This window comes from Strongylocentrotus purpuratus, unplaced genomic scaffold (genome assembly GCF_000002235.5).
Source record: "Strongylocentrotus purpuratus isolate Spur 01 unplaced genomic scaffold, Spur_5.0 spur5_scaffold_19, whole genome shotgun sequence".
NCBI lineage: Eukaryota > Metazoa > Echinodermata > Echinoidea > Camarodonta > Strongylocentrotidae > Strongylocentrotus > Strongylocentrotus purpuratus.
This window is the reverse complement of record NW_022145604.1, coordinates 11902783-11923184: the sequence shown is the minus strand read 5'-3', so window position 1 is coordinate 11923184 and position 20402 is coordinate 11902783. Positions and strand designations below refer to the sequence as shown.

Here is a 20402-nt window from a genome sequence, read left to right as displayed (position 1 = left end):
GTTCGAGCATTACTAGAAAAATACCTGGCAAAACTTGCAACGCAAAGTGCACCTATTATATATTAGATGCGTTAACCCCACTGCACACAAATTACATTTCAACTGTTATCCAAATTATCAAGATATATTATAACCCAGGTGATCGCATTTCGGCTTGCCCGCCTACAATGAATAAACGTTCTCCACTTCCTGTGAAACATTTTAACCCGGCGTAACTTTATAGACGCTCCCAAAACTGAAGAAACTACAATGACTTAAAGGGGGGTGTAGCATGGCAAATACTGGTTAAGTCATCTACGACGTATTTTTGAACAACTAAACGTAGACGAATGGACTTCATTAACGGTCAGCGCGCGCTATAGCGCTCGCGAATCAGACCGAAAGTCTCCTCACATTTCGGTTCCGCGTATGTTGCAATTGCGTGAACACTGCGGTCGAGTCGTATTATACCCGATTGGCCCAGGCGAGTCAGGCCACGGGAAAGACACGCAGTCTCGTCATGCTAGACCCCCTTTAAAATCATACGTTAGCGGGGACTCATTAGGCACCTGTCTTGAGAGAAGCAATGTTTATCAAATACATTGCTTAAGGACATAAGTGCCGTGTCGGTGATCGAGCCCACAACATTCGCTTATGCATTCACAAGTGTTAAAACCACTCGACCGCGACACCTCTCAGATTAGTTTTGACACTGTTAACATACAGCATGTTTGAAATCGTCAGGATTGAGGGTTCCTATTCGGTCACATGAATTGTTAAGTGGAATTGTGGTACACCATTAGCTTTCCAGGCGAAGAAAATGCGAATCAGCTCTTGCGACTTGTCAAACATCGGTTTTACTCTTGTTCGTTCAGTACGCGGTGTGTTTGAAACCAAATCATATCGTAGCGTACAATGTGCAGGATTCGATAATTTTGATATGAACACAATCGCCACTGCTTTCGAAAATCAACTAAGGTGGAATTTCAATACCAAATTGTATATCACATAAAATTCATGTTCGTATTGCGTAATACCATCCTTCCTGGAATAGTTTCTACAAGCAAACTGAAATATTTCTAGTTTCCTCATTACATATTTCTTCTCCACACGTTTCGGCAAAAAAAGAAATTACTTTAAAACTCAGATGTTTAATTTCAGTCATTTCTGACTCCATTGATTTTTCTCAGTTATTAATTCATATTTGACTTACGATTTTTCGTTTTCCTCGCTACTGATTTGCATGTTTGTCCACTTTTACCACGTGTCGTGTATGCAAATATGAATCTTTCTCAGTATTTCTGTCTCTCTGTTTTCTTTTTCCTTCTTTCTATCTCTCTTTCTCACTCTTTCCGCATTGTCTCTTTCTCTCTCTATTTCTCAATCTGTCAATCATTTATCTCTCTAACGATGTATTTACAAGCGTTTTATTTCACCTCCATCCTATTTCTCTCAACTCAAATCTTTCGACCTGTGTGGGTTAAACAATACATATTGACTTACACATTTTGACTTTTGAAAGGCCTGCGCACGTTTTCCAATTTGCAAAGTGTACCTCAATAAATAAATGCCCTCATTTTTTTCCAACCAGAGTCGTGAGGAACATGGCACCGGACATGCTTTTTTTTGTATTGGTCCCTTTAATGTATGTCATGGCGCCCGTATACACGAAGCTGGAATACAGGGAGTGACGCGGCCCCGATTTTCAACTTTTCTCGGTCTTTGAGCCGTGTTCTAGATTTTCCGAACTTCTCTTGAATTTCAGAGATTATTTTATAATCTGACGTCTGGGTGCAGTGAAAAAAAATGATTGAAAATATGAATGGGTATCAGCAGAGAGTTGGCAATTTCGTTGCAAAATCTGATACTTGTATCGGTAAGATGACTAGTTCAATGGTCCTTTCTTTATACTCGTTCTGTGATCTTTTAAAGTAATAATACCTCGATATAATCTCATTCTCCGCCATGGTACAGCATTGTCAAGTGGCATAGTGGGGATCCAGCCAATGTGGGTGGAAAGGTCCAACGAGGGAGGGGGGCATAAGGATGGATAGGCGATGCAATCACCTTCCTTTTTACATTTCCTTTCCCCTCTCCATCTCTCTCTCCCGCTATCTCTCTCTCTGTCGCTTTTCTTCTCTATGTCTGTCTCTTCACCTCTCTTTCTCTCTCTCTCTCTCTCTCTTTCCCTCTCTCTCTCTCTCTCTCTCTTTCTCTTTACCTCTCTCTTTCTCTTTACCTCTCCTTATCCTTCTCTCTCTCTCTCTCTCTCTCTCTCTTTTTTAATCTTTCTTTGTTCCTTTCTTTTCCCTTTTTTCACATTCTATTCCACCGAGGGTATGGAGCAGGTTAGCTACGCACATTGTCGTTGCCCTTGTGCTTGCTAGCCTACATCAGCCACATTTCCTATTTCATCACCATAATCGCAGAACAAATTTTCTTTGAACTTTAGCTCTTAAACAGCTTCATTCGGTAGCGATATCTCGCTATCTCCACCCGAAATCGATTTTTATTTTTCTGGCACCGATTTAAGTATTCAATCGCGTAATGGACCTCAGTGCTCAATTACCATGGTGATTGCATATTAAAAGCCATGCTCATTCACCATTTTCAGTTATTCACTGAATCATTTCAACACATTCGTCCTCCAAGTCGTTTTTTAATCAAATACACCCAAACCAGAAAATCTGATTAGCTCCCCTGTCATCGTTCCAGTGAAGGTAGTCAACATGGTAAACGTTTGCAGGAATTTGTTTGCAGTTCACCAGCATAATGCAGATTGATGAGGAAATTTCTGATATTTGTTACGGCTACGTGTTATATTCTGTAATGAAAGTATTGCCTCGAACTTTTTCATCAAACCCAAATTTTCAATTGAGAAAAATATTACCACCAACATACTAAGGGCATAGATATAAAAATATAAAGTCTTTATTTCAATATGGGATAAAACACTTTTTATTTAGGAAAACATTATGAACAACAGTTCAAACATTAATTTTTATTTCAAGAACAGATAATTCAATATAAACTCGTTGTGGTAAACGAATAACTAGAAATTTCCATTTTCACACCCTTTACTTCTTTCTTTTTGTCCCCCCCCCCCTCCGTTACCCGCACTGTCGGTCTCTCTCCCCTCTCTCCCTCTCTCTATCTCTCTCACACTTTTATCTGTATTTTCTCTCTCTCTCTCTCTCTCTCTCTCTCTCTCTCTCTCTCTCTCTATATATATATATATATATATATATATATATGTATATGTATATATATTGGATATATATGATATTCTGTCTTTGCCTCTCTCCCCCACCTCGTTTTCATCGCCTGTTTATAACAAATATATAATTTACTGAAATAACTTAATGTCGAATCACTCCAATTTTATTTGGGCGCAACCATTTTGGCTAATTGCTTCATCTTGTTTTTAAACATATATACCAAATATCATTTCATACTTGGGTCTTATTTATAATGCTTAAAGTACAGCCGATATGAAAGTCTAAGATATTATCATAATTATTTGAAATATATATTAAGTACTCATCGTTTATTATTCACATAATACCCTCATCAGTTTTAAATTGTTTAATTTAAATATGTTTGTTGGTTATGTGGTGCGACTGACATGTATATTTTATGGATGCAGATACAGAACGACCGCCCTACACAGAAACACCCCCACTACGAAGCCCGACCGTCGTCATTGTCATTTTCCATAAGTTATCTGGATAAGGCGGGAGTAATGAATTTCATGAGCGAAGCGAGGCGATGTTTTTCCCGCCCGAAATGTACGATAAATCGGCCTTGTCCTTCCGGCGTTTATTTTGTTAAGGAGGAGGCTTCGGGCTGCTGCTCCATATAAAGCAGTCTGACCACATGCTGGTCATTAATACATCATTGAATTAGGCCGTAGGATTGTCGATAAAGAGGGGATATGCTGACAGAAATATCAACAAAAATTATGCGGCTGCTAAATTTGAGATGCCCCAAGAGGCTGGGTTGGATGGGTAAGATGATGAGAAACGAGTGACAGCGGAAAGAAATCAATATATATTTTGCATGTTTTACAAGTTTGGCTTTTAGCATCCATTCGCCCCTGTCTTCCTGTTTTTCTTTCTCCTCTATCTTTCTTTCTCCTTTTGCTCTTCTTCTCTCTCTCCTCCTCTGCTTTCCTTTTCCTCCATCTGTCCAAGATGAGATACAAGAGATTTTGGAAGAAGAAGGAAAACAAAATCGGGAAAAATAATTCATTCTTATATATATTCCCACCCCAAATCCACCCTTATGTTCTATATGTCCCACCATAACCCTCTCTCTCTCTCTCTCTATCTCTCTCTCCTTTTTACTTCTTTGAATTTTTCTGTCATCCACTTCTGATGAGATGGGACAGACTTGGGTAAACAACAATTTTACAACATTTCTTCCATTTGCATCCACTTTTCCTGCACATCCTGTCATGAACCAATTCTCTCTCTCTCTCTCTCTCTCTCTTTCTCTCTCTCTCTCTCAATCTCAATCTCTCTCTCTCTCTCTCTCTCTTTCTTCCTCCCTCTCTGTATCTCTCTTTCTTCCCTTCCCTCTCTTGCTAGATTTCTTTTTACCCAAATCTGTGTTTATCTTTTTACAAATGTGACATGAAAAACGGGAAATACACATGAGGAGTAACATCAGCGGAGCCATGAATCAATTCCCTAATTTAAATGGATAATAGAGAAATTGAAGAATGTATGAAATCTGTCATATGTTTTTATAACCCTAAATATTCTAGATGAGACATAAAATTGGGATTTTCGGAAATAATAGAAGAAAACTTGTTGGAACTTCAGATGTTCCTGGATTCACCAGATGGCAATATCTTCGGTAGATATGAAAATGGTATCCGATTTCTGTCAAATTTTTCGACTATTCTTCGTACGGATGGATCGATAGAGGTCAAATGTCATTCCTGCTTGAAGGGGAAAAGCAAACTATATAGTTGACCTTGATTTGACCTTCACTATCTTGGTTTTTAATCTTGAGACAAATCCAGCCTAAAGAAACGATTTCGCTTAGTTTGAGTGGCACACGCCTGTCTGCTCTCAATCTGCATCGAAGCGCACTTTTACCCTTACTGGAAAGAAGGTTGCTTGAAATTTGAACGAAATTGACATTTTATTGCATATACCTCGTCCAAATCATAATGAGATTTTATTTGCTCGGGTGCATATGAATATAAGCATGGACAAATTTGGATAGGGTTGCATATCTTTAAACAAGATCTAAAGCCAGGATTATTAAAGTGCATATGACAGAAACACTCGACGATTGTAACATATATCTATTTTCGAAGAATTTCCTCCGAGACAATAATGAAAATTTACTGTCGTATACCTGACCTTTTAAGCAGGTTTCCTACTTTAGTTGTCATGTGATCAATACCTACACTACATGCCCCCCCCCCCTCGTCCTTCGACGTGTTTATTACATCGCCTGTACACGTGGACTACTATTTTCAGCTGCATAAGACAGCCAATGTATTTGGCTTTTATGCTGCGGTTTATTTAAGCTTTGATTAACGTGATTGATTAAATGCCATTTACTGTTTAAGAAATCTAGATAAGGTCTTTAAGGTTTTAGCTCGTCAGAAAAGGAGGGGCAGTAGTAATAGTAGTAGTAGTAATAATAGTAGTAGTAGTAGTAGTAGAAGTAGTAGGACACATAGCAGTAGAAGTTATCGTAGTAATAGTAAAAGTGAGGTGTCATATGAAAGCGCAGGTTTTTCTCCATATTCCCCAGAGGGCCGGCCCACCCCCAAAATTGTAAAAATATCTTGCTTAGACTAGAATCTAGATCTAGTCTATACTCTCAAAGATACACTCATAAAAAACAACCGTGCCGATAAACTAGAGAAAGACCAAGATGGTGTCATAAGTTGACTTTTTTCGGCAAATAAAAGTATTAATGATTGCTTTAATATTCGAGAAACGCCTCGGGCAATAGCACAATTGTAACCTTCCTATGAGCGTATAAAAACAACTATTTCTCTCAAAGCAGTCATTAATACTATACTATAACCGTACACTATGCGTATGAGAAGAGTAATAATGCTTTCTCAGTGTAATGCAACCAATTAAATGAAACCATCAATATCACAAGCAATATACATTAAAGTATATCATTACCTTCATTATTTATTAAAATAATTCGATTTGAAGAAGTTAGCTTGCACACTTTAGAAATCTTCTAATCTTTACTTCCTCGTTATTTTCATGCGCGGTGAATTTCCCCAATATTATAACGGCCTCTCCCTAGGGGTTTTTGCACTTTCACCATTTCCACCTCAATCCTCATCAGCAAAGAGAACTAAATCAAGTGACCCCCACGTGACGGGGGCTATGTTCTTTATTTTTCTTTCCGTGGTTTAGGTTTAAAGCACTCTGGGTTCGGTAACAAAGCCCATATTTACCCCCTAAGCATTCTGCCGTCCCAAATCATTTCTTCATGACTAGTCTAAAGTTCGCGCATTCCCTCCACCAAACATCGAATTCCCGAAACACACCTTTGCCTCATCAAATGGAGAACGAAATGCATGTGCGTTCGTTAATCAAACCTTCATGATGAAAGCAATATCATTGAGTAGCTGAATGTTGGTTTTCCCGGGTATTGGGGTTAGCTAACTAACTATCCAGGGACGATTTCAGTGTAGTCTGCCACCACAGACTGTATTTCGATACTTCTTCAACACACTTCCATTAAACCATGAACCTACGGCTGCTTCAGGTGCAGCTATATTTAGTTGGTTGGTTGGTTGGTTGGTTTTTCCTGACTACCAAGAAAGCATGTTAGTAGGTCCATGGTGTATCCCTGTGCGTAAGCAACCAGAGGCCGATGGCTTAAAGTCATCCCCGAAAGACTTGGTTATGATAATTAATGCTTCACCGAAGGGCACTAGCGCATCGAGTTGGTGTTGAACCCGGGACCTTCCGGTTCAAAGACCACTGCTCCCTCAATAAACTACAGGGCCCGCGGAGTGCAGTAGACCATAAAGCTTTATGAGATACACTTCCGACAATACGCATTACCAGTGCCAAGGGTATGTGATCGCAAACTAGCCTCAGTGGTTATTACGAAAGGTGAAGCGGAGGTATTGGTTTACGACTCCAAGACAGACTAGCTGATAATCTACTAGCGTGTCAGACATCTGTCATGTCGCCGAGTAAAATCAATGGCATCAGTCAGTCCCAGATAAAGAGGAAATATGACTCCTTTTCTACCCTCCACGGACATTGGGGAATAGGATCTTAGACAGAATGGCATTTATCGCTCTTCGTTTAACCTCTTTTTCTTCAAATAGCTTCGCCCTTTTGTCAATTTTTTACTCTTCACCTAAATGGCCTATACGCATGGCATACGACGATCGAATTCTACGTTCTACATTCTACGACAATAAACAAATTTCGAACGTTTTGGAGCTCAAACTAATTCTGTTTAATTAGGCTCCGCTCTTGCAATTCATTCTAAAACAAATGAAAATGGAACGTAAGTTAAAAAGAATGAAGACGTCGTCATTTAACCTTCAATACCATTAGAAAAGTCTGCTGCATAGGTATGACTCAGTTTTATCTAGCCTGTTCTATTTAGGTTCGTTATTTCGTATTTTCATGTTTTAACTGTCAATTTTAGTCACCCAAAACTCTATGGGACATTTTCATCCTCTCTTAACCATATATGCATATAATATAATATGAGCAGTCAATTATATTGAAAGTCGGCAACACTCGTGGCATTGATATATCGAAGTGAGGACTTTATTGCGTTGCAGCTGAATCAGAACACTATAAAATAAAATAAAGTGAAGGCGAAAGTGAATTAATTATAGATGCATTATTACATTAACGTTTATTGGCTAAACATTCTATGCAGAATTCCACTCATCAAACTCAAATGTCTTTGGTTTAAATTTTTTGTTTGCGCAGTTTACTAATTTTACATACCATTTTTAAATTTACTCAAACATATTTTAACTGGACACCACAGTCATTACAGGGCTGTGTTATAGTAATGGTCCTGTTCAGCATAAAGTTGCTCTACTCTGGTTAGGAGGTGAACTATTTCCTTGAACCCCTACTTCTCCTCTGCCCACCTGCTCGCCCTTCTACTTCACTTTCCCATCTCGACAGGAAGAAAAAAATGAATACCGTTCCTGTAAATGCCGATATCTTCAGCTGACCTCCTGAGTATGTGCAACGATTTTTGTAAGTGCGCTGAACTTCACTGAAACAAAAACCTATATTTGAAGTTGCCGTTTTGAGGAGGGCCGTAGGCGCGGCAAGGCTCGGGTACAACTCGCTAGCGGGTTATGCTTCTGTCAACATACTCTACGGACAGTATGTTTGACAAGTGCTGATGAGTGATGGGTTTACGACCCTGGCGAATGGTAAAGAAGGTACTCCAATTCATGCCCCACACCCTCCCATTTTTTTATGTTTAACCCTAGTGGCATACCGCAAGTACAGAACTATAAGAATGCCCACTCCCCGCGACCTTTTCCTCTTCGGTTTGTGTTAGTTAATCAACAAATCTGATCAGGTTTATGTTTGTGGTGAGCTTTTCTTCTCATATTTTTGTGTGCGCTTTTTCCTTTCGCTTCAGGTAATATTGTTTCATTCCGGCTGTCTGTTCAATCTTCCGATCCACTCCGATGAGTGCAGACCTAAAAGCGTTAGGATGTCTGTATTCTTCGTATTCGTTGCTATTCTGTATTCTTTTATGGTCTGTTTTGTATTCTTCAGATAGGAAAAAAAAAATTACGTCCTACGTCAACGTCAATACATTATCATGCATGCTTTTATTCACAGCTTTGCTGTAGATTTAGCAAAGTAAATAATAAATTATGTTTGCATTTCTTCATACGATTGTGAGACAGAACAAAATACTTTTCAGCGACACTAGGAATACCTCATTAGTATGGTCTCATTTTGTTTAGGGTGATAGAAAGAAAATCACCTTTTCCGAGAAAGAAATTATTATCCTTACTCTAGAGAAAGACAGATTATCCTCAACGTGCCCAGACTACTGGATCATCTTTCCATTAATGGATAACGTCTCATCAACAATCCATTCAATTGTGGTCGGCGGAAAAATAATAATTTCTCCGCCTCTATTCCGTCTGATAATCGAACAAAAAGAAATGCTCAATGTATACCCCCCAAAATATATCACGATTACAATTTCTTAGCTCTAGTCTAGAAAAAAATGATCGAGCAAAGATAATGTCGTTTTGTCAGTGATTTGCTAGAAGAAAAAACAATTTTAAAAAATGTTCGTAACAAAAAATAAATATAGTTCCATAAACTTATTTGTTCTTTTAGTAACACACAATATCCATCCGTTTTCAATTTTGGGGTTGACTCAAGGACACAAGAGATGGATGACGTAACTTCGAAAAAGTGTCATCTTTTGCATAGGTAATGGTTACATGCTTAAATGATGTCACAAAATCGTGAGGCAATTACTTTACGTGCTAAAGGGGTCCATCATGAGGAGAGTTAAATGAAGTTTTGGGATGAGGAAGAATAAAAACTGTTTGTTCTGAAGTTGAAATTCGATTTGTAGCGCATTAGGACGGAGAATGTTATCTCACGTTGTCTCCTATATAAATAGTGTCTAAAGGGCAGTGCTAAAAATCTAACATTGACCAATGCCTACGCCCCCCCCCCTAAAACGCACACACACACACACGCACACCACACACACACACACATACACATACACACACACTCATCCCCCGCTTCAATGCAGTGTCTTTGCATATTGTGTGTACGTGAAAATGATGCGAACAAAAGCAGAGTAGAAAGGTGGCAGGTAAATTGCTACGACCCCCCCCCGCCCCCCCCCCCCCTCCCACACACACACACACTCGATGTTTTCTTATTTTCCCGCTCCTGTTCCTCACAATAAAACGACATCAATATGAGGTGATGGTTTTCTACCTGCTTCTAGATGTCCTTTTACCTATCCAATGACGAAATTCAATAGTTTCGATAACAATATTCGCAAGATTTTCGTTATTACACAAAAGATGGAGAACTACCAAATGATATACTTTTCATAAGTAAACTCTCCTTTTTAAACATGATTAAACCCCGACCCGCCCCTACCCACCCACACACACACACCTTTTTTAAATCTCAGTTACTATTGAACATGCGAGTTAAACCATGAACCTAATTGTGTTAGGTTCATGGTTAAACACGAAAGTGCGCACGCCTACTCAAATAATGAACCGAAATGCTAAAAAACATTTCAGATCATAATCATGCTTCGTCTGAATCCCAAGGACTTCTAGCCCGTTCAGACCAAAGACAAGTTTGTACAAAACTCGCTTAAAGAAACTTCGGATATTAAACGAAAATCGTTTTGAAGAGGCCAGTTAACTGACAGCTGGCATATCATCGGTGCGCACTTGCGATATGCCCCTTCCAGTAACGGGATGGATACGTGTGCAATATAAAAGTAGCTATTGGGTGGGGTTTTCTCGAAAGCGTACTAACTTTAGTCTATGATTTAATCCTCCCACTTAGTATGGAATACCAAGTGTCCATATGAATATATTTTTGAATAATTTGATATGTCCTGAAATAACCATGATAACATTATTATTTCATAGTTATATTTTTGTAATTAACTATGTCATTACAAAATATTTCTTTGATAAAAACATTTTATTTGATTAAATGAGAGATTGAATTATTCAAAAACATATTCATATGGACACTTGGTATTCATACTTTAATAGTCGGAGGATTAAACCATGGACTAAAGTTAGTCCGCTTTCGAGAATACGTTATCAGTATAGCTACATGACGAATTCCTGTAGTGTGAACGGAGGGTAAAAGTCCTTCATGGTGGAACTCATCAATGAAATTCGAGAAAGAGAGATCATTACGGCAAAATCCCCAGTGCTTCCCCCATCTCACCTGCTGCCCACGTAAGGGCGCGTAAAGGATGATCTGATGCAGCTGCACATGGCTCAATGGTGCAGAGAAGGGTAAAAACAAGCTACCACCGATTGCTTTTAGACTGAATATGCCTGGGTTGAGTTTAAAACGGAAGATGAATGGAAATATGTCCTGCGATTTACACATGTATGTATTTTGGCATGACCAACATGATTACAATTATTCTCAAGTTGAATAATTAGTTTTCAATCATACATGACAGTGGCAGTTCCGGGTACCAACTTAAAGAAATGACGAGGTACAAGATATTACCCCCTCCCCCCCCCCCCCCCCAAAAAAAAAGAGCGATATTGTTTTGTGTTTTTACCCGATCAATTTCCATCATCATCGCCTCGGCAAGAGAATCCTGAAGCCGCCATTGTATGTTTGAATATACTTTTACTTCCCGGACACCCGAATGTCACCTGTATTTCACATTCGGCAAACAGACGGCATTCTACAGACTCAGATTACACATCTTGTTTCGAACCATATGTGTAAAGTACAAGGTATTTCAAGAATTCATGCGCCGACAAATCCGTGTATGAATGTAATAACGTTAGCTTTCGATGGGGAAAACAAATTGTGTTATCATTTAAACTTGATTACCTACGGAGCCCGGGAAGGGACATGGTAAAAATATTTTTATCTCGTTAAAACGAGATAGTTATCTCGTTAAAACGAGATAGTTATCTCGTTTTAATGAGATAGTATCTCGTTAAAACGACATAGTATCTCGTTTTAATGAGATAGTATCTCGTTAAAACGACATAGTATCTCGTTTTAATGAGATAGTATCTCGTTAAAACGACATAGTATCTCGTTAAAACGAGATAGTTATCTCGTTTTAATGAGATAGTATCTCGTTAAAACGACATAGTATCTCGTTTTAATGAGATAGTATCTCGTTAAAACGACATAGTATCTCGTTAAAACGAGATAGTTATCTCGTTTTAATGAGATAGTATCTCGTTAAAACGACATAGTATCTCGTTTTAATGAGATAGTTATCTCGTTTTAATGAGATAGTATCTCGTAGAAGTCCATTGCATACTGGAACCGGGTGGTCCCTGTATTAACCCAGATAACAATACGACGTTACGCCAACGTGGGGCCAACGTAAGCTGTTACGTTGGTCCAACGTCGCCAACATGATGTTGGGCCCACGGCTTTCTTGCCGGCGGGCCAACGTTGGCCCGACAGTGACAAAATGACATTAAGCCAACATCGGGCCAACGTTGTGCCGACCCCTATCCGACCATATGTGCCGATGTCCTCCCGACATTGAACCAACGTTATGCCAACCTCTTTTCCACCGTATGCCGACGTCTTTCCGACATTGGACCAACGTCGTCCCAACCCTTTTTTAACCATGTGCCGACGTACGACCAACGTTATGCCAATCCCTATCCCACCATGTGCCGACGTTGTTCCGACATTGGATAAACGTTATGCCAACCCTTATCCCACCATGTGCCGACGTCTCCTCGACATTGGCCCAACGTTATACCAACCCCTTTTCAACCATGTGCCGACGTCTCCACGACGTAGGACCAACGTTATTCCAACCCCTATCCCACCATGTGCCGACGTAGTTTCGACATTGGACCAACGTTATGCCAACCCCTATCCCACCACGTGCCGACGTCGTGGGCTGTTACGTTGCGCCATCGTCGCCAATGTGATGTTGGGCCAACGGCTTTCTTGCCGGCGGGCCAACGTTGGCTCGACAACGACGAAATGACATTAAGCCAACATCGGGCCAACGTCCCCCGACGTATGACCAACGTCATGTCAACCCCTATCCCACCATATGCCGACATAGGACAAACGTAATGCCAACCCCTTTTCCACCATGTGCCGACGTCTCCCTGACGTAGGACCAACGTAATGCCAACCCCTTTTACACTATGTGCCGACGTCTCCCCGACGTTGTCCTAACATAATGCCAACCCTTTTCCCACCAAGTGCCGACCCCTCCTCCACCATGTGCCAATGCTAGACCAACGTTATGCCAACCTCTTCTCCACCATTTGCCGACGTAGAAGCAACGTTATGCCAACCCGTATCCCACCATGTGCCGACGTTGTACCTCCCCTTTCCAGTTCATGCCAACATCCTTCTGACATTACCAACACCAACTCAAAAACATATTCACACCAACATCAGTCGTCCGTTCATAAGAACATCGTCAAGATCATACTACATCGGACATGTACAATCATTCAAACCAATGCATCACAACGTGACAAGAAAAAGCCAAGTAGTTAAAGATTGGATTAAATAAATAAACAGAGCAAAATCCACAAAATGAAGATAGTAACAATTTCATCAAAATTAGACTGAATTTGAGAAAAGTTCATTATAGAACTCGACTTAGATCCCTCTGGAAGATATGTATAATAACAATATTGAAGCAAGAGGGACATGTTATTTTAATTTCGTCATGTCTATTATCTTGTACATTTTAATCACTATCAAAACTTGATAACAACTTATTTGTCCCATTTTAATGAAAAGTTCACCATCTTGCTTCTTAGAATTTGCTCTGAATACATCCCCCTCCCTCCAAAACAAAAGAACAAGGAAAATAAACTGATTTTGTGATAAAACATACTTTATTTTATGTGTAATAAACAAACTGTTGTAAATGTGAATACAATTATTGTACATCTTTCTTTTGTATTTTCGTGAATTCGAAAAAGATGTAAACGTAGTTTCAAGTTCAAGGTATCTCAATGTGTCACAATATAGGCCTACTATCAATGAATGCTAGGACGATAGGAGCTGTTATAAAAATGAATTGTCGCTTACACGTAACACAACATAACATACTGAAATTCATTGTACGAATATAATAAACAATCCTCACAATTTCCCGAGTAAAACAAAAAAAAACTTTCTGGCAGACGAACACGATTGCTTATGACAAGATTCCTCTACATATGTACAGCACAAAAATATAAAGAAATTAATAAAGTGTCCACCATTTGCATGCCAAGAACTAGGCAATTAATGTAAACAATGTTCCATAAAAAATATAAAAAATAAAAAATTCAGAGAAATTGCCAACATTTTTTATGCTTAGGCATTTCAGAGATGCTGATACATTTCGTCGCCATATCTATTGTTAACACATCTACAAACTTTTTTTTTAGGAGGGATAGTATACATTGCTTGAATGTGTGAAGTAAAGCAATCGCTAAATGTTTATATAACAAGAGAGGAAATTTGAAAGTGAAGTAAGAAAGAGCAGAGCTTGTAAAGGGAAAAACACAAGTTTTTTTACTCTGATATACCACTTTCAATATTTCTTTAAATTGAGAAGAAGGTAGTACGAAAAACATTCAGTCACTTAGATATATGAAACATTTTTTTCTTACCTTTGAAATTCTTTATAGCATGCATTTAGTTGACACGTTATACAGGCATTCAAATCAATTACGATCTTCTTCGACTCATGGTATAGCTCTCTTTTTAAAATTGGGCCATTAGTGAAATTTCACCACAATAAATAACAAGTAAAGATGCATAGCACACTATTTAATAACAAAAGTAATTGTTTATGTTTGTGTACAAAACATAATGCCTGCAGAGCTGGCTAGCAAGCACCGTAGCTTGCCTAAGCGGAGATCGTTCTTGATATAACATCACTAATCCTTTGGTCAATCATTCCGAGGAACTCTGAGAATTTTAAGGGCGGGGTCCACCATTAGACGAGCAACTTGGAGAGGTTTTCAAAAAATTGTAAAAAATATAAGGAGGCATTTATTTATGAAACAATTGTTATTATGTTGCTTTAAAAGGGTCTTGATACAAGACATAAAAGTTTTAATTTCCTAAGGCAATGGACCTTTAAAGAATGGGTTAGTCGGAATCAAAATCTTGTCTAGCTTGTGGTGGTACAACTTCGACATCTGTGGCAAAAAAAAAGAAGAAAGAAACCAAACAAGATTTAAAAGCAGATCATGGAAACATCACCTTGAAATAGTACGGATATTAATCAAATAGTACGGCATTCAAGGCAAGTAGTCTTGAGTGGCACATCCTCCCTAGTTTTGATGAAATTTCATGGATAGAAGTACTTTGTCATGAAAATAACTTCGTTCAAACTTTAGAGCGAATGACCCAGACGTATGGAAATTAGAAAGGTATGGATTTCTTTTATTTTTGTCTTGTTTAATTAGAATAGCATCAAACACTCTTCTTAACAAAGGAAATATTCATTTGAGGTAAAATGGCAGTAATATTCTTCAATAGAAAGAACCAATTTATAGTATCTGTTTGCTCAGTGTTGAGATGCTTGATTGATAACAGTTTAACGCCCCTCTTAAGTGTTGGATCCCAAAATTAGCCAAAGAATAGAAATATATATGACTGGAAAGCCAATACAAAACTAGACAACTTTGCTGGACACAATTTTTCTTCATAACGATTGCAGAAAAAGTTACAGCCCTTTGAATTAGGAGTGTCTGGCAGAATGCGGCAAAATTGTCACTCCCTAAAATAATGGGGCACACAGGGGTTTCATGGTTGGTCGTACAAAGAGTTACAAATGTGGAAGATGTAAACATGGCCATGAGGACGGAAAAAGCTGCAGAGGATCCAAGAAAAATCATTCAGGAGTGCATGGAGGCATGGCAGAGAAAGATGGGACATTGTGTAAGACTCCAGTGGGATTGCTTCCAAAGGGAAAACTCAAAGTCTGTAATTTGGGTATATATTTCTTTTGTGATATCAGTCCTGGAACTTTTCTGACACACCTCGTATATCTGTTCCACTTACTTGGCATCTGTGGATAGCATCCTTGAAGAAAATGCCTAAGAGCAGGTTGGTGAGTTGAAGGTTAATTCTTCTCAAATGCTGCCTCAATGTTGCCAAGGAAAATGCTGAAAATGAAAAAAGGAGGGAACAGTGACGACTAATGATGCATTTTTTTTTTGGGGGGGGGGGCTTAGGTAGTGACTAACAATTACCTACATTTCTTGAAATATAATAAAATGTTTAGTCTTTCTGTTTTTTGAAGAGGTACATGTATGAACTTACTATAATATGCAACTTGTGAATAATTTACCTGTTGCTGATTCTCACTTGCAGAGAGTTTGAATTAAGTTACATTGAGCTCCTATCCTCATGGATGATTCCTATAGTCATACATATATCGGTTACAATCTGAAAATGCATTTTTTTTTTTTAAATACATGAAACATTTCATTATTTACTTCAATCGCATTATGGTTAATGTCACCACTCCAAGCACTGCCATTTATTTCATCATTGGCATTGAATTGCCAGTGACAGCTTACCATTTCCATAGTCTAGTGCCATAGACTTTGTACATGGTGAAGGTATACACATGGAATGAGAGGTGAATCGAACCACACTTTAGCCCCTTTCTTTTATCTTTAGAACAATCTTAAGACATTTATTGAGTTACATGCATGATTAAAAATTGTACATCCATGGGTAGAATTTTGAATGATTCCTGCCAAGTTTGGTTACATGTGATCATGCATTTTGACCAAAAAAATTGATAAATCTGTTCCCTTTTCCATTTAGCCCCCACCCCTGATCCTAATGAACCCACCCCTGATGAAGGTGACAATAGCTAATCTTGAGCCTTCTGTTCATTGAGCTTCAAATCAATCCCAGAAAGTCATACCTGAATGAGATTAGCTGGGTGGTCAATGCTGTGCTGGAGGCTAGGGTGTGTATGCATGGGTCACAGCTGCAGAAAACACCCTACAAAAATTGTGCCTAAAAAGAGAATTTAAGAAAAAGTCAGTAAGTGACCTGTGCAATTAATACCCATATCAGGGCTGCACAAAAATTAGGTCATAAGTTTCAAGAATAAGGTTATGTGCCAACTAATGCCCAGAAAATTGGATTGTTTAGGTCTATCCTAAAGGTACGCTACAGCTCTAAGAGTCTATCAGTTCAGTACGTACCATCTACAGGTCCTTTGGATTCAAAATTACTGAGTCTGTACTCTAATAAGTAATCAATAGTCTGTCCATCATCAAAGGTGTTCAAGTCTAAGATTGAGAAGAGCCACCTACGATTCAACTATCTATTCTTTGCGCCCTCTCTCATCTGCTGCAATCATATACCAACTGGTCCAGCATCGTATACATCCAGATCCAGAAATCGTTACAAGTGTTTTCAAAACTTTTTCCTAGAACTTACATTCCATTACCCCTCATCTTGCTGCCTATTCTTCTATCTAATTTAATTTCTTATTTCAATTCAGTTTCTTTTTTTAACACTTACACTGAATAGGATTATAAGAGGAATTATCTTACTTGGAAACTCTGGATAGAACCCTTGTCCTTGTCCTTCAATTGGTGAGCTGAGCCTGAGGGATATTTCTTCTCAAATGCTGCCTCAGTGTTGCCGAAGAACACGCTGAAGACAGAAAACAAAGAAGCAGTGATGATTAGTGAGGCAATTTTTTTGTTACCAAAATCATTAGCTATTCTTTTTTGGAAGATGGGAGATGAGTATGTGGTCCATGCATGGATGGACCATATACATACATGTATGATATAGGGTCTAGAGTCTACTCCCAACTAACTTATATAGATGTAGATCCTACACATGTATTAACACTTATGTATGACATTAGTTTAAGTTTGTCGATGTTTTAGCCAGGCATTAAGTTACTGAAGAAATACAATGAATACAAAATTAAAATATTGAAAACACAATCAATAATAATAATAATCCGCTTTTTTATAGTGCTTAAGAGTAAGACATTAATAATGTATCTAAGCAGTTTACAGATTATTATTACCCCGTCCCCGGTCATCGGATTCAATCAGGATTGCCCGCACACAATGTATGCACATTCTCCACTCCCTGGTGGAGTATTCCAGCCATACATGCAGTCTAGGTCTAGTCCTTATTTATAATATTTCAAAACTTATTGATTTTCTACACTCGTAGTTACTAGTACAATAAACCACCCCTGCAGGCATGGGGCTCACTACGTTAGCCCCATGGTGTATACCTACATGTATCTAAAACGCACAGGCAACAGTGTTTTTCCCCCCAAAGAACTGGTTAAATAAACTTTTCATGCACACTGGTTTTTGTTTATTAATCTTACTTTGCATTTGTCAAGTAACTATTTCAGCAACATTTAAACATTAAAATATTGTAAATTTACTGAGAAAAAAAAAATAAAAAAATAATTTTATCAAATAGCTCAACATGTTAGCAATGAAAGTTAATATGAAGACAGTAAATTTATTAAATAAATAAATCCTCTATTTTTAGTGCTTCAACATACTCAACAGTGTTGCACTGATGTTTTTTTATTAGCCTCTAGATACGTAAATGTAAACATTTTGACAAAATCCCAGTTACTGTTAATGTTATTACATGGCTAGAAGTGTAAGGACTAAGGGTGACAATAAACCTACTAGTAAACTGGTACCTAGCAAATAATTTGAACAACATAGTCATAGAATCTATACTGTGGCGGAATCAAGGGGGGGGGGGAATCGGCGATGGCCCTCCCCTTCTCCTTTTTGTTTGCTTGTCAAGGAATATTTTGGGTAGATCTAGACTAGATCTAAACAGACACTTGAAAAAGCTAAGGATCATTTTTTCCACTTTTTTCGCTGGTCAGCGAATTTTTCTGGTGCCTGATGAGGCCCTGAGGCTGAGCAGACTTCGGCCTAGACAGGAATAACCATCTTTCTGGGGGCATTCTTTTGACAAAATGACAGAGCTCAGAGGCATTTAGAGAAGCCAGATATGCAATCTCAGCGGATCCAACCGTCAACGCCAAATAGAGGCTGATATTTCGGTCCAACTTCGGCCCTCCCTTTTGAAAAATCCTGGATCCGCCGCGCCGCTGAAATAGATCTAGATCTATACTAAGACTAAGTTGCGGTGTATTGCATATTGCATAGTTGAATCTAGATCTAGACTCTACACACCCGTCACTAGACATCAATAGCCGTGGAATATGAGGTTTTTTTTTTTTTTACAATTCTGACATTTGCTTGCTTTTTCCTCGTAGAGGTCTATATCTAGACTAGACAAGTCTAGATCTATACATACGAAAATTCCACACTTCTACTGCAATGCGAGCACGTAAAAAAGTAACGTCTAGATCTAGTTTACTTTGTCTCTAGCTTGCAAAATGACCACAGCCTTCCCAGCAGGCCAAGCCCAAGGCCAGGGTCCCAGACCCAGACCGCGGAGAGCCTGAAGCGTCGGGCCCCAGAACAGGGCGCTTCCGATGGGGACTGCAGTCTGCTAATTGAGCAGTCTTAAAATTAACGTTACACAGATCTAGAACTGATCGCGAAAAAGAGCAAATCTGTTAAATTAGCTGTTTGTTCACTTTTACATTGAATGACCCGGCCATAAATAAGTAAAAGTAGTGAACTAACCTTCAATCCTCGCGATTGCAACCGGCAACTTCTGGTTGAATTCAGTCGATCTACCGTAGACGTAACTTAGTAGTACATACGTACAAGGCCTGGCATGGCATGGCCGCCTGGCTATATACGCTATTACTGCATTAAGCAGCGAGCGCGCTAGCGCCAACGCGCGCAGTCTAGTCTAGCCTCGCGGGTATTATGTTGTTAACCCGTGGACTACTGAATTCTCTCACTCCCATAGGCTTAATACAGGGACCACCCGGTTCCAGTATGCAATGGACTTATACGAGATACTATCTCATTAAAACGAGATACTATGTCGTTTTAACGAGATACTATCTCATTAAAACGAGATAACTATCTCGTTTTAACGAGATAACTATCTCGTTTTAACGAGATACTATGTCGTTTTAACGAGATACTATGTCGTTTTAACGAGATACTATCTCATTAAAACGAGATACTATCTCATTAAAACGAGATAACTATCTCGTTTTAACGAGATACTATGTCGTTTTAACGAGATACTATCTCGTTTTAACGAGATACTATGTCGTTTTAACGAGATACTATCTCATTAAAACGAGATAACTATCTCGTTTTAACGAGATAAAAATATTTTTACCATGTCCCTTCCCGGGCTCCGTAATTACCAGTCATAAAGGGCTACGAACTTTAATATCATTATGGTTTATCATCTCCTAAAAATGATGTGAACAGACTATTGATGCGAGCAATGTTGCTTTTATTCCGTAATATTCTCACAATCTCCACTCCAAAGCCACAGCTGATTTGATTTCTAATCTATCAAAACATTAAATGTATTCCAAATGTAGTGTGAGAGACTGAGGCTTTCTAAAAACATTTATACAGCCGAGAAATATACTTAGTGTCTCTATAAAGGTTTTGAAATATAATTCTGCGAGTAACATGAGACAATGAACTGGAAAGGCATGCGCATTATAAGATTATGTTGATTATCATCCTGATAATTTCCAGATCAAACATTGATTTACATACTTTGAACGATGAATTCACTTTTCATCGT

The 20402-nt window shown here is 38.7% G+C and overlaps 1 long non-coding RNA gene across 2 annotated transcripts; it reads right to left on the bottom strand.

Annotated features, from left to right (window-relative positions):
* Positions 1-13600: 13600 nt before the first annotated feature.
* On the bottom strand, positions 13601-19503 carry LOC115926034. Of its 2 annotated transcripts, none has more exons than XR_004064935.1 (5): positions 19364-19503; positions 17261-17363; positions 16621-16715; positions 15722-15847; positions 13601-14875 (listed from the first exon to the last, which is right to left on the bottom strand). It is a non-coding gene; the product is annotated as an uncharacterized LOC115926034 (long non-coding RNA). The 2 variants fall into 2 exon arrangements; XR_004064934.1 differs by having other exon boundaries at positions 15744-15847; positions 19364-19501.
* Positions 19504-20402: the final 899 nt, after the last annotated feature.